At 34.7% G+C, this 13,325-nt stretch overlaps 1 protein-coding gene across 17 annotated transcripts in view; it reads left to right on the top strand.

The window, feature by feature from the left end:
- The window catches only part of LOC131425894 (neurobeachin), a 241,630-nt gene that overhangs the window by 74,123 nt on the left and 154,182 nt on the right, over nt 1–13,325 (top strand). The gene's annotated exons all lie outside the window — the stretch shown is intronic.

Below are 13,325 nucleotides of genomic sequence, written 5' to 3'. Positions count from 1 at the left end.
AATAAATTAAAAAAAATCATATTGGATTCAACTAACAGCAAATTTGTTTTATTCCAAATTTAATCTCCAGATTTTGTCGCCAACAAACCAATAATGGTATAAGTGACATAACCGACAAATCGTTTTTTTTTCTACGCTCGATTCTCAATTTTCTCAGAGATTACCAGACCGATTTCTACGAACTTAAACTCTTTTGAAAGCCTCTTTTGGCTCGTAGAGCAAGTCTGAAGATCAAACAACTGTCACTTTCGGGTCCGTAGATACAATAGTATAAGTGACGTAACCGACAAAACACGCTGACACAACGCACGCTTCGCAACACCCGGCGCGTATGGCAAAACAATACCTTTCGTCATAAGTTTAAAAATAATTACTGGTCCACTAGTTTTTCCACGGATTTAGATTCTACGATGTTTTATTGTGTTATGCCTATTTTTATTTATTTATTAATGAATGGCATGATTTTGGCGAAAAAGTGACAAAAAATGTAAACCTACAAAAAAAATGGTTTACCTTTCATATCGAAAGTTATTTTACTAGACGATTTTACGAATTCTGAGCAATAAGACGCCACGGGCAAGATTTTATTGTTGTTCTTTATACTATTCCTTCGTTTTTGTTCATGAAATTATCCTACGTTTTTTGGTCGTTCTGGTTCTGGTTGTTTGTTCTTGTTTGCGCTATAGTTTTTCTCAATTATGTTGTTTATTATGTTATGTTTCTCGATTATGCTTATGGTTCTGTTAGTTTCTACTTTATTTTCTGTTTCTATGTATTCATTTTCATCCTTCCTTTTCTGTTTTCATTTTTTGTTGTTTAACCTTTATTTTCGTTCTGTTTAAAATTTATTTTTGTTTTTCGCTTTTACATTCGGTCTTTTTGTTCTTGTATATGTTGTCGTTTTATCATATCTTTAATAGTTTGTGTTCTTGTTATCGTTTTTGTGTGTTCTTCTTTATTGTTTCGTTATCTTCGGTTTTGCTGTTCCTTTTCTATCGTGAGTTCTTTTTATTGTTCTCGTTTTTCCGTTTCATAGTCCAGTTTCTTTAGTGAGCTATTTGTTTTTCCTTCGTTTTTGCCTCTTCCTGACTTTATTATAATTATTTTAAAGTTTCCATTCGTTTATGATAATGAGATAATTTTGCGTTTGTACCCAGTTTTATTCTATTTTTTTTGCATTATAGTTTTTTATCTGTATTTACATGATTATAATAACTTGCTTTCATTTTATTTTCTGGTTCTTTCTACAATTTCTTCGTCTCACTTCATTTCGTGTTATTTTAACCTTATCCTTTTGGCATTGTTCCTTAGATTTTTATTCTTTATTTTATTTACACATTTTGGCAGACGCACGAAGACGTTGAACCAAACCGAACCCCTAGATGGCTGGAATTCTTGTGTTTGGTCTAGCACTCGCCTTTGTTAGTGTTTTTTGGGTTATGTACTTGTTCTTACTTTTCAATGTTTTGTTTTTCTTTTGTATTGCTCCGATATTTTCGCTATTTTCGTAATTTTTTCAGGTTATGCTTTCATTTTTGTTATTGTTTTAGGTTTCGTTCTTCCTTTAATTTGTTTCTGTTTAGCTTTCCCTTTGTTTTTGTTTTTGAGATTTTGTGCGTTTGTGGTCGATTTGGTTTTGATTTTTTTAAATATGTTTTATGCATTCTACATTCTTCATTTCTTGTTGTTTCAATACAGAATTTCTCGTTTTGTTCTTGAAATTTTTCTTGTTTTTCTTTCTGATTCGCTCTTGTTTAGGTTTTCATCGTTCCTGGTTTTAGTCTCTTACTGTTTTTATTGTTGTTGCTTATGATTTTCTTTTCGCGTTATCGGTTTTGTTATCTTTATTTTCATTGCTATAATAGTTCTATTGATTGTGCTTGTGTTTATATTACTTGTATTTGTTTCTTTCCATTTCTGGTTATTTTAACTTCAATTTTTTGGTTGTTTTCCAATTTTTTTTTGTGTTTTTGATCTTGCACTCGCACTTACTATTGTTTATGCTGTCCTTGTTTCACATCCGTGGTCGTACGCATTCTTGTTCCAGATGTTCATACCGTTATCCGTATTGCTTTTCTCTTTTATTGCTCCGTTATTTTCGCTATTTTCATTTTTTTCATATTTTTCCTCTCGTTTGTTCCTGTGTTAATTATTTAACTTTTCATCGTTCCTGTTTTTGGTCTATTTCTGACTTTATTTATTTTTGTTCATAGTTTTCCTTGGTTTTTAAATGTGAGATGGGTTTGTGATCGTTTTGTTTCTGATTACGCTAGCATATTCCTCATCGTTACTTGCATTGTTACTAAATATTTTTGTTGTTGCCATTTTTCTATTTTCTGTTTCCATGTATATTTTCTCTCTTGATTTCTTTTTGTTCTAATATTAACTTTTTCCTTTTTTTAAATTTCTCTTGTTTTTGCTCTTGTCTCATCTTTGTTACTGTTTGCGCAGTCGAATATTCATGTCAGTGGTCATTTTGGTTTTGGTTCTCGTTGTTCATTTTGTTATCATTTTTGTTTTTCTTTGCTATTGCTCCGTTATTTTCGTTATTTCGTATTAGTTTTTGTTCTTTCATATAGTGCTGTGCAAATTGTTTATCTTTTCATTGGTTTTTGTATCTTCCTGACCTTATTTTTGTTGGTCATAGTTTTCCTTTGTTTTTAAATATGAGATCGGTTTGTAGTTGTTTTGTTTTCGATTGCACTATCGTTTTGAAATTTTGAAATTTCGCAGTCGATTATTCAAGCCTGTTTTGTTTATGTTCTTGTTGTTTGTTTTGTTAACATTTTTGGTTTTCTTCTTTATTGCTCCGTTATTTCGTTTTAGTTTTTGTTCTTTCGTATGTTCCTGAGTCAGTTGTTTTGTTTTGCATAGTTCTCGGTTTTTGTCTCTTCCTGAATTGATTGTTGTTGTTTATAGTTTCCCTTTGTTTTTGATTTTCAGACTATTGTTTTTGTTTCTATTTTCCCTTAATTTTTTTTGCTATCGGATTATATAGCGTTTTTGCATTGATTTTTTGTTTTTGATTATGTTGTCGTCTCTCTTATCTTCACTTTCATTGTCATAATGGTTTTATTGTTTTTGTTTCATTTGGGGATTAACCTAAGTTTGTGCTCAGAGCGTAAACATGTTTTTACTTTTCTTTACGTTTCGTCTTAGACTCGTCAGTGCAGAGCAGTTTAAATTGAACTGCTCTGCACAGACGAGTCTAAGACGAAACGTAAAGAAAAGTGTTTAAGTTTGTTTTTTATTCTATATTCTCGGGCCCTTCCTTTTTTCCTTTCTTAATTTTCTTTGTATGCCTTTCTTCATTTCGTGTTGTTTTATAACTTTAACTTTTTGCATTCGTTTCTGAAATTCTTATTTTTGCTCTTGCACTCGTTCGTGCTATTGGTTGTGATTTCGTTTTAGTACTTGTACTAGTTCTTCATTTGTTTTTTTAAGTTATTACGTTATTTCGTTTTAATTTTTGTTCTTCTTTTGTCTATTTTTTGTGCTAGTTATTTAGCATTTTCATCGTTTCTGTATTTCGTTTGTATGCCAGATTGTTGGTTTGTGTCTCTTCCTGATTTTATTTTTGTTGGTCATAGTTTTCCTTGGTTTTTAAATATGAGATGGGTTTGTGGTCGTTTTGTTTCTGATTGCGCTAGGATTTTCCTCATCGTTACTTGCATTGTTACTAAATATTTTTGTTGGTGTTATTTTTTCTTCTATTTTCTGTTTCCATGTATATTTTCTCTCTTGATTTCTTCTTGTTCTAATATAAACTTTCTCGTTTCGTTTTCCTGAAATTTCTTATGTTTTTTGCTTTCGTCTCACTTTTGTTACTGTTTGCGCAGTCGAATATTCGTGTCTGAGGTCATTTTGGTTTTGGTTCTCGTTGTTCATTTTGCCATAATTTTTGTTTTTCTTTTCTATTGCTCCGTTATTCTCGTTATTTCGCATTAGTTTTTGTTTTTTCATATGTTCCTGAGTCAGTTGTTTGCTTTCATAGTTCCCGGTTTTTGTCTCTTCCTGACTTCATTGTTGTTGTTTATAGTCTTCCTTCGTTTTTGATTATGATTTTATTATGCGTTTGAGGTCGTTTTGTATTTGTTTGCGTTATCGTTTGTATAACTTCCATTGTCACTGAATTTTTGTTGTTGGTGCTTTTTCTTCATTCTCTATGTTCATTTTCTGTTGTTTCATTTCATTTTTGATTTTTTGTTCCTCAAATTTTTGTTGTTTTTTCAAATTTTTGTTGTTGCACTCGCTTTTGTTCTTCTATTTCTCGATATGCTATTTTTGTTTGGTTTTAGTTTTTGCTTTTATTTGTTTCTAAGTCAGTTATTTAATTCCGTTTAATTCCTTTCAATATGGTGCAATTAGGTGGAATTTATTTTCTTTAAAAGTGATTCATTTCAAACAATTACAAAAATTTAGTGACAATGCAAGTTATACAAACGATAACGCAAACAAAAAAACGACCACAAACGCAGAACATAAACGTAAATCATAATAAAAAAACGAAGGAAAACTATAAATAACAACGATAAAGTCAGAAAGAGACTGACTCAGGAACAATTAAAATCGAGAACAAAAAATAGAACGAAATAACAACCAAAACAGAGCAATAAATAATGAAAAAATATAATTAAAAAAATCAGCAAGATAACAAAAACGAAAACAAAATTACAAATATTATAAAATGACAGCACAAACAATAACAAGCAAAGCAAAGTCTTGGCATTAAATTCCTTTTGTGGAATTTGGCCTTTCTGTTTCAACAGACTTCGCAGCCGATTCTTAGTGTACAGAATCATTGCATGGCTAGTACTATGGATCCTACTGACACTAAGAATCATTCCTGGTCGGGGCTCGAACATACGACGACTGGCTTGTAAGACCAGCGTCCTATGCATTGAACCGCCAAACCGGGACAAAAAAAAACAATAACAAGAGCGAGTGTAAAAGTAGACTCAAGAAAAATTATAGAATCAAAACGAAAAAGTTTATGCAAAAAAAACAAGAAATGAAGAATGAAAGCAAATTAGGAAAGAAAGAATACATGAGCCAGAATATAAAATAAAATAAAATACACAAACAATAGAATAATTATAACAATGAAACAAAAAATCAGAACAAAGACGATTAAAAACGCATAATAAAGAACAATGAACAAAATCAATGAAATCAGGAAATCGAAACCGAAAGAAAAAAAATCAATAAAGTAGCAAAAACCAGGAACAATGAAAGGCTAAACAACTGAAACTGAAACAAAATGAAGAAAATAATGAGAACAAAACCTAATACAAAATAACGGACTAATAAACAAGAAATCTAAAATTATAACAATAGGAAGATCTATAACAAGAAAAAAAAAACGATCACAGATATGGAAAATGAGGCAACAGGAATAGTATTAGGTGAGCAAAAACAAGAAAATTTTTAGAAATAAAACCAAAAAAGTTCAAGGTAATACAAAAAGGAATGAAGAGAGAGAGAAAATGTAACCAGAAAATATGCATGGAAATAGAAAAATCAAATTAGGACTATTACAACAATGAAAATAGAGATAATAAAGACGATAACGCAAACAAATGATCAGAATAAGGCAGTTACAAACGCGAAATAATCTCACAATCAAAAACGAAGAACAACCATACACAGTAACAATAAAGTCAGGAAGGGACAAAATTCAGGAACAGTGAAAACCCCAATATCTAACTCATAAACATGTGAAAGGAAAACGAGAACAAAAATAAAACGAAAATAAAATAATGATCAACTAAAACAAAAACGACCAGTTATGAAAAATTAGATAATAATAACAAAAGCTGGTGCTCCAAAAAATCAAGAACAACACGAGATGAAAAAAATCTGAAGAGAAAATATACATGCAAAAGGAAAATTAAAGACGAAAAAGCATCAACAAGCTAAAAATGTAACAATTCAAGTAATGAGAAAGGGTGTCATAATTAAAATTCAATGGAAACTATAAACAAGATCAACAAAATCAGGAAGAAACAAGAACTAAGTACGGTGCAAAGGTAAACAACTGCCTCAGGAACAGATAAAAACCAACAACGAGAGCAATGACTAAAAATAAATAACGAAAACAGCAGAGCGAAAATATAGAAAAACAATAATTATAACAACATGAAAAACGGTATTTTTTGATATTCGTATTATTTGTACAATGAGCTCACTTCATTTTAAACGCTACTCGGCTTTTTCTCGTTTGCATTTGATATGTTTATCTTGTCAGATTTTTATTGTTTTCTGAATTTTCTCATTTACGGATTGTTATCAAAACCGCAAAACTCCCACTGAGTTAAACCTAGATATTCTTATTTTTGTCGTGAATACGACTTACTTTACTATGGGGCGCCATTTCAAAATTTACCCTCTGAGAGAGTGATAAGTTTTTGATCGTGAACATCTCTTGTTGTATCTAACGAATCAACATAATTTTTGCTACATGCCATCGGAAATATGATCACAATTTTAGGATAAAATGTTCAGTTGTGTGACATAATCTCAAATAGTTCAAAATTAAACTTTTCTGAAATGTTTGGTATAAATGAGTGTCAAAGAGGATAATTCATAAGGCGCGTTTGCCTTTCTCGTATTTTGAAAGCTCATAGCTCAGTGATATGTGGAAGGATCTATATAATCTAACTACCAATCGAATCGAAAATTTTCAACTTGAACGTGTATTGCAAAAACATTGAAGTATTGAAAAACCTGTTTGATTTAACTCATGACAGCACCAGTCAATCAGAACGCGAGATGTCTGCATCTATACAAGAGCATCCATACAAAAGTTGAGTGATTCATTTTTCCTACCATTTCCCGAAACAAGACACACGAGAGCAACATCGAGGACCTGTCGTCTCACTGTTTCCCATTCTGCGAACAGGAAAGGAATTTTAGCAAAGGGGCTGTCCGTACACCGCTGCCAGTAGCAGGTATAAAATGAAATGTGATGTGAGAACTAACGTCATTTAAGTTAAAGCAGCTACTCTGAACGCATGAGACACCGTCAGCACGATGACACCGATAACCGGTAGAAAGGCAGCCAAAGAGTCCAGCAAGGCCCATCATTATCATTATTAGTATTAGCTACAATAAAAATAAACTACAGCAAATTAAAAAGGAATTGTTTCAAGTTTGGAATATATAGTTGTAGAATAGTAGCTGTTTAATGTAACTAATCTGTACTTTAATGTAGGTGCATCGCTTCAAACTCTATTAGTGAAAAAGGAGACACAATTCATACCATAAATCAACTAACTGATATTCGGAAAAGTGATGGGAGCGTGCCAGTTTTTTCGTATTCACGACATCCAGTTATGTCTCTGACATTACCCACCCGCCTTTTTTTACTTTTTTTTATATATATATAAAAAAAAAGGTATAGAATTCGCTCAAACTTTCGAAAATTTTTCCGAGGCCCGGAGGGCCGAATGACATATACCAATCGATTCAGCTCGACGAACTGAGCAAATGTCTGTGTGTGTGTGTTTGTGTGTTCGAGATCTCAGTGATGGCTGGACCGATTTTGATCAAACTAGTCGCAAATGAAAGGTCTCCTCATCACCCAAAACGCTATTGAATGGTTTTGAGATCGGATGTTTACTTTTTGAGTTATTCGAAGTTTTATGTCAAAATTTTCAGTTTTTTGACAGTATCTGTCACAATTGACCTTGAAAACAGAATATGTTTTCAGACTTAGATTCCGCACGATAACACCTATTCAACAAGCCATAGATTGTTAAAATCCGTCCATTTTCAACGGAGATATCGAAATTTTTGTGTAAACGACTTTTCCCCCTATTCCAGCAGTAGGAGTTTTGAGCGCTGTATGACAAAGAAATGCTTGGGAGCAACGGAAAACACGATTTTTTATTCTGTTACATACAATTGTTTCTAAGTACCAAAAAGACTGTGTACAGCATCCTTTTTCATGACAATTTGCCTCGGACCGATTTTAGCACGGCTCGTTTTTGGCAACATAATCGTTCGAATATGACATATATAAACCAGATGATGGCAGATTTTTTTTTTTAATTATATTGTTTTAAACTACTTACAGCAATAAATGCTGGAAGAACATAACATCCATATACCATTCGAATCAGTTCGTCGAAATCAGCAAATGCGTGTGTGACAAATAATTTCACTCAATTTTCTCTGAAAATTTCTTTTCTACAAATTCAGATTCATACGAAAATTCGTATGCTCCCAAACAAAGTTCCTGAATTATGTTTGGATCCGACCTCTGGTTCCGGAACTACAGGATGATATGTGAAACGAAATCAAAATTGTGTAACTCATTCTTCTCGTAGATGGCTGAACCGATCTAAGATTCAAATGGAATCAAAGAATCATCTAACATAAGATTCAAATGAAAAGTTTCAAGATTCTATAAAACATCTTGTTCAGTCAGATTCAACTTCCGGTTTCGGGGATACAGGGTGATTGGTATAAAAATGTCTATTCCACATAAATTAATCAGGTTTATCGGGTTAGCAGATTTGGATAGTCGATAAAAAAATAAACTTTTTTCAGTTTTAGTGGTATTCAGTTGTCGATTTAGAAAGCACCTAAAAATTTAATTCGTGCTATGATTTCTCAAAGATGTCTTCACTGATTGAAACAAATGTAAACTATACAGCTACTCAGGTGAATTTATCCGACTTCGGCCATACCGATTTTAGAATTCCGGTTCCAGTATAAAATCGTTTCTCAAAGCTCAATCGTTTTCTCAAAAAAAGCCTAATCAAATTTCAGAAACAAAAATTCAAATTAAATAAACTTATATACATAAATTTTATCCAATAATGACTTCCGGTTCTCGAATTACAGGATGATGAATTTTTAAAATTCAAACCGATATAGAAGATGACAATCCCGAAAAGCTTCAAAGTTGAATTCAAAACTGTTGTAATTTATTCGTCATATGGCCATACGAATCGGTTTGGGTTATGCTGGTTCCTGAATACCGGCTCTGGAAGTACCTTAAATTACCGTAAACTCTAAAGTGGAACTTACTTCGACATATCATGGTATGTTTAATCGATTATCACACTTTTAGATTCAAATTCGATCCGATTCGCAGTTTCGGCATTACAGAGTAATGAGTGAGTAAAATTTCAAATTGTCGCTTAAACCGATGGTCATTAAAATAATGTCATGAAAATTTAAACACCGAAGAATATTCATGCAAAAAACACATGCAGATTGATAAAAAATAGGTATCATCTCACTGCTAAGTGGATTAGGCACGTTGTTAAATATGAGATCGGTTTGCGGTAGTCGATTATTCAAGCTTGTTTGGTTTATGTTTTAGTTGTTTATTTTGTTTTAGTTTTTGTTCTTTCATATGTTCCTGAGTCAGTTGTTTTGCTTTTCATAGTTCTTGGTTTTTGTCTCTTCCTGACTTAATTTTTGCGTTTATAGTTTCCCTTTGTTTTGGATTTTCTGACTATTGTTTTTGTTTATAGTTTCCTTTAATTTTTTATTTTCGAATAATATTGCGTTTTTGCTCTGATTTTTTGTTTTTATTTACGTTGTCGTCTTTCTTATCTTCACTTTCATTGTCATAATAGTTTTATTGTTTCTGTTTCATTTTAGGGATTAACCTAAGTCTGTGCTTTGGGCGCATAACCGTTTTTACTTTTCTTTACGTTTCGTCTTAGACTCGTCAGTGCAGAGCAGTTTAAATTGAACTGCTTAGTGTAAATTTAAACAGTTCAACTTGAACTTATTTGGTTTTATAATTTCAATTTTCCTTAACCAACACGAAAGTTCCTTACTTGGGGACGAGGTTATAATCTAGTCCGTCAACCGTTATTGATGAGCCGAACCAAAAAAAAACTTACCTTTCTGAAAAGGAAGTCACAAAGCAAATTTATCTGAAAAGGGTCAAGTTTTTGATCCGTGACCAAAAAATTGAACAAGGGGTAAATTCAGCTAATTTTCTATCTCGACTTGACGACTCCGCGGAGCAAAGTTGTAGAAACACTCTTTTGTCCCTTTGCCGCGAACGTTGACAATCAAAAGGTAATTTGCTTGTAAGTCGAGAAAAGGTGCGCTCTAATCTGTGTGCTAGAGAGGTAGAAACTTTTTCTGGTGGAAATTAAAAGGTTGTTTTCTTCCATGCCGGATTTCCACTCCGCGTCACGGAAAAGTGACATAACTCACCAGTTTTATTTTTTTTTTTTGTTCATCAAAATTAACCTTCCGTTTTGTTCTCTTTCCCGTTGCAGGTAAGCTTTCCATTCACTGCACAGAATAAAACACACTGTCGAGAGAGAAAGAGAGAGTAAGTAATAAGCTGTAATCGGTATGACTGCTAAATTTGTGTAGCTGTGCCATTCCAAACGAAAATCTGTCAACGGCATTCGAGTTCAAATTAAGCAGAGACGCGGAAACAGATGTCCTCGACCCCGGACCGATGGTCAGAGGCAGTAAATTCCAGCATTTCCTGTCTTCTGGATAGTGGATAGTCCTGCGTCTCAACCACAATCCCCGGTAGACCGGACGAAGTCCACGGAACATCCAGTGTTAACGTCATATTTAGCATCCGATTTTATGTCCATGCCTTGTATAATGGCTGCTACACCTTCCCCCCATTCCGTTTTGTTTTTTTTTCGCTTACTGGAGGTTTGCTTCGGTTGGTTGGTTGGTTGGTTGGTGAACGAAGGCAGCTTGTAATTAGTGTTTCCTGTTTCTGCTTGTGTTTTTCACTTTTGTTTGCTTGGGTCCGGCATCCGGTTTTCCCGTGGGGAGCCTTACGGGAGTGTGCAAAATCTCGGAGATGGCAACCGGATATGCCCCAGCATTTCTGACAGCACAAACTGACTGATGTTGTTTAGGGATGAAGAAGAGGAGAGTCTGACTGAAGAGTTCTTTGCCGTCGTCGTCGTCGTCGTCTCCGTGATCGTTGATGACTGCTTGAGGAATTTTTCGCGTGGAATAATTGGACGAAATTAGTGTAGTTGAACCTGTTTTTTTTTCTGTCGCAAAAGTCGGCTGTAGGATTCTTTTCGCTCTCTTGAGCTGTGCTTCATATGTAAATACAAAGTTTGTCGGAAGAATTCAAGTAGTGCTTGAGTTGTTTTTTTTTGCTCTTTCTCTCTCTTTCGAATTGATCGAGTTGCGAATTCATATGCCACTCATATTGTAGAAAATTCGAGGCAAACACCGAATACAGTGGTTGTGTCTTTCACGTTTCGGATGTGCTCATTTTTCGCATTCACACAGCTGCAATTTCCACTTTTTTTAGTCCTCAACAACTTTGCACAATTCCGGCTTATTTATTTAATTGCATTAATGGAAAAGTACTTGACGGGCTTACAATTCCGCATACTACTTTTGCCGGGATGGCAGCATCCTCGAATCCTCGATTGCGAATCCCCCCCCCCCCCCCCTGGAACATGTATAATAATTTTCTCGTCTGTTCAACTTGTTTTTCCGTACTTGAAATATGTTGAATTGCTACTTTACGAGTGATAAACTTATATCCTAGGCACTGTTACTGCTCGTACTGATTCTCCGTTCCCCGTTCCCTGGTTCCGTCCCAATTAAGTTGAATATCACTCCACTAGTCTTGCAATGCAGAATAAAAGTTCCATTGAACTAAAAACGTCATAATCAACGACGATAAAATGTTCCACAATGTCATAGAAACAGTTCGCATTGTCCCAGACCTTCACCCGGACTCGCAGTGCTCTGCTGCCTCACACACACACATACAAAGTAAGAAGACCGCAGCAATTGCCAATCTCAGATGGCGTTACTTCGTAACTAGCAAATCACACAAAAAGAGTCCTGTGGACGCCACAGAGAAAATGCTACTTGATACATACATTCATTCTTCTACGGTTCTGTCTGTCGGGTGCAGCCGGGCATCAACTCTAGGGTGTAAATTGCGCTAGCATTTATCAGCAACCGAGCCACCACCACCACCAGCAGCAGCAGCAGCACCATGCACGAGAAGAAATACTGCTACACCTTCCCCCTTCGCAAGTGAAAAGGGGGGACGTTCTTATTGTTCACGCGTAATGGGGCTCACAATGTTTCTGTTTTGTGGCGCGGGCTGCTGGTGTTGTTTGCAGCTGTGTCTTGAATCCGGGTTGAAAAATAGCAGCCACTTGAACCTGCTGCCTGTAGGATAGAAATGCTACTTAGGCAGGAAAATTAATAGATTTCGACTTTGGCAAATCTATTGCAATAAATATTCTGCAGTCGAGCATCTCGCAACAACTATCCGGCTTGTCCGTAAGAAATAGTTTTGTTCGTCCGTGATTGAGCTCAACCTTTCCCCGGTTTCTATTCTACGTTTCATAGAAACGTACGGGAGCTATGATAAAAAACGGAAAAATAACATGCAATAGTTAACTACACGACGGCTCAAGACAACGTGACGGATGTCGTCCTTTCTGCGCTGTCCGATGTACCGGGTTTAAAACATCTGAAATATGAAGCACCATCAGCGATTTACTCTTACTTACTTACTTTGGCTCTATCAATATCTAGTGCATTAGGGAAATACAAAAATTTTCACGTATTTTCAATGAAAAAATTCCATTCTAACAGCCCCGTCTTCGTTTGTTTACTGTCTCAATCGTAAATGATCGCTTTACAAAAAAAAACGAAGACAGCCGAAGCTTTTTTTTGTCTTTCACTTCAACGAAAGAGAGTATCAATGCCGACGTCACTCGCTTCGCTACAACCAGACGGAATCTAAATATCGCCTGTAAATAAATTCAGCCAAATTTCAATTCTGATTCTTTCTTGATCGAATAAAAATCTGTGAAGTTTTCCCAAGCAACCTGAAGTTCCACAATTACTTAAAAAATCCACTGTCCCAGAAAGTATGGACGCACTTTGATTTCGCTGTAAATAATTCACAAGTGTTAGATATTCAAATTTTATTCGATATACTGATAATATTAGACTACAACAGAATATTCTTCTCAACATTTGCTACCTAGCCATTGTAGACTAGCTGGCGCACCTTCTTGCGAACGTTCCTCATTAAATTCCGTACAGACTTCTTGGCGACACTTTTTTCCAATCTTTTTCGAACTCTTGAATGGTTTCGGCTGCCGAGACATGTTTCCTAAGATGTGCCTTCGTAAATGCCCAAAATTCCTCAACTGGTCGAAGTTGTGGGCGATTTGGTGGATTCGTGTCTTTTGAGACGAAAGTGACATTTTTGGTAGTGTACCATTCTACCGTTGATTTCGAGTAGTGGCAAGAAGCAAGATCCGGCCAGAAGACAACAGGATCCTTGTGGCTTCGAATCATGGGTAGAAGTCGTTTTTGTAAACATT

This window comes from Malaya genurostris, chromosome 1 (assembly GCF_030247185.1).
Source record: "Malaya genurostris strain Urasoe2022 chromosome 1, Malgen_1.1, whole genome shotgun sequence".
In the NCBI taxonomy this organism is placed as follows: Eukaryota; Metazoa; Arthropoda; class Insecta; order Diptera; family Culicidae; genus Malaya; species Malaya genurostris.
This window is presented reverse-complemented; position numbering and strand designations above follow the sequence as displayed.